General features: G+C 55.2%; 2 non-coding genes across 2 annotated transcripts; both read right to left on the reverse strand.

The window, feature by feature from the left end:
• Positions 1-739: 739 nt before the first annotated feature.
• BJ171DRAFT_t430 lies at positions 740-813 on the reverse strand. Its single transcript has one exon. It is a non-coding gene; the product is annotated as a tRNA-Asn (tRNA).
• A 4-nt stretch (positions 814-817) lies between these two features.
• On the reverse strand, positions 818-890 carry BJ171DRAFT_t429. The gene has a single exon. It is a non-coding gene; the product is annotated as a tRNA-Lys (tRNA).
• Between the last annotated feature and the right edge of the window lie 1177 nt (positions 891-2067).

Here is a 2067-nt window from a genome sequence, read left to right on the forward strand (position 1 = left end):
CCCTCCGTCGAGACCAACGCCCTGTTCCCGCTGATGCACATGCTGATGGACATGTCCGTCCAGGTCGACAACCCCAACACCCGCTCGATCTATCCGACACCGAGTCCCCCGGCCGAGAAGGTCGTCGAGCGATGTCTCCGATTCTTGGACCGTGTGAAGTACCTCCCTGCTCCGGCCGAGCCTGTCTCGCCGCTCCAGACGGACGACTATCCCGAGGTCAGCGTCTTTGGCCGCACTGGCCGCAACTGAACGGCACAGATGTGCTGGACCAAGCTGCACCGATGGGTTGCCCTGAGGCATGGCCAGCAGTGACCGGCAGTGGCAGTTGATGCACTGCACTTGGACGGCCCTCGGTGCTTCACCCAGAGTCTCACCAGTCAGATCCTGGTTGCTCGACCACACCATCGATCCAGTGTCCTCGACTGAGTCCTCGACTGAGTCTCACAGCGAGGACACTCTTCCTTCTGTCGTTGCTTTGTATTGTGCTTGTTCTTTCCATCTCTGCCCCAACCTTCCCCTGGGCCGTTTCCCACTTGATATCCACTCGCTGTTCTTCTCGTTTGTCGGCTGTCTTGTCTCGGTTGTCTGTTTGGCAGAGTATGAGTATTGCACCCATGCAGTATCGCCAGAAATGAAACAGTGAACGAAGACGGATGATTTGCATGAGATGAGACCATCCAGAGAGCAGAGCAGGAACAACAGCAATCTGGCTGCAAAATTGCAAAACGGAAAAAGGAATCGCTCCTAGGTGGGCTCGAACCACCAACCTTCCGGTTAACAGCCGAACGCGCTAGCCAATTGCGCCATAGGAGCTGAGCGCCCAACGTGGGGGTCGAACCCACAACCTTGAGATTAAGAGTCTCACGCTCTACCGATTGAGCTAGCCGGGCTGGATGTTTGAGTTTTCAATTGTTTTTATTAGAACTTTATTACATCTCTTATCACATCTGGTTGATCACCCCCCCCTCTTCACCTTCACCGCCATCGATAGCATCGATCTCAGGCATGAGATTTGCTTTGGCTTGCGCGAGTTTGTTGTTAGATCTGTTCATCTGGTGTGTATTTGTTTGCGCTGCGCTCCGCTCAGCCACAAATCGTCCAATCGATCGCTCTTCGCCACCGCTGGTGTGATCGTTCCTCGGGTCATCGTTCATCTGTTCAGCCTTCATCACAACCACATCTTCTCGAGCTGCACTAGAGGCTGCTCCGCTTGCGGTATGACAAGATCCGGGCAGTGCTGTTCCCTGCCGATGCTGACAGAGGACGACGACTGCGTCGTCTGTCGAAGCTGCGGATCCGTTATCGAGCAGCAGGAGTATTCTCGCCTGCCCGATCGGCATCAAACGCTCGGCGTCATCACCAGTTCAGACTACTACAGCAACAGAGACGCTGCCCATTACAGCCGACTTCGGAAGGTACCTCTGCCGACTTGAGAGGCGGATGGGTAGCACTGTCCATGTGATATGGCTTGGCTGGTCCGATCAGCGGAGGCTCGCCCACTTGTTCTGCTCCTGCTGGGGTTCTGACCTTGACATTTGAATAGGCTTTTCTGGACCAAAAAGCACAGGAGGTCGGCCTTCGACTCAAGTTCACCGAGCGGCAGATCGGCGAGCTGCGGTTCTGGATCGATCATGCTTCAACTTTACTGCCGATCGGAGTGCAAAGCAGCCAGCAGATACCCCTACCGGTCATCGCTTGTGCCTACTGCGTCATTCGCAGCAACCATCTCGGATACTCTCTGAGAGACCTGGAGGTAGAGATCGGAAGCATTTTTGGCTGCGTCGTCATGCAGTCATGCAGTATATGCTCTCCTGGGGGCCTCGCCCCACCACAGAGCGTCGCAATTATCAGCGTTTGTGTGTGTCGAGGCTTGCAGCTGGATGCCACTGACGAACCAACACTCAATCATCCGCCTCGGCTGACTTCCTTCCCAGTCCATCTTTGGCGTCTCTCACTTCAAGATCGGCATCCAGTTCAATCAGATCAGGACCGCCAAGGGTGGCTGGAGCGATCCCATCGATCCCGTCGATCCCTCGATCTTCATCCAGAAAGCAGTCCACCACATCA

This window comes from Polychytrium aggregatum (genome assembly GCF_025602895.1).
Source record: "Polychytrium aggregatum strain JEL109 chromosome Unknown BJ171scaffold_191, whole genome shotgun sequence".
NCBI classification, from domain to species: domain Eukaryota; kingdom Fungi; phylum Chytridiomycota; class Chytridiomycetes; order Polychytriales; genus Polychytrium; species Polychytrium aggregatum.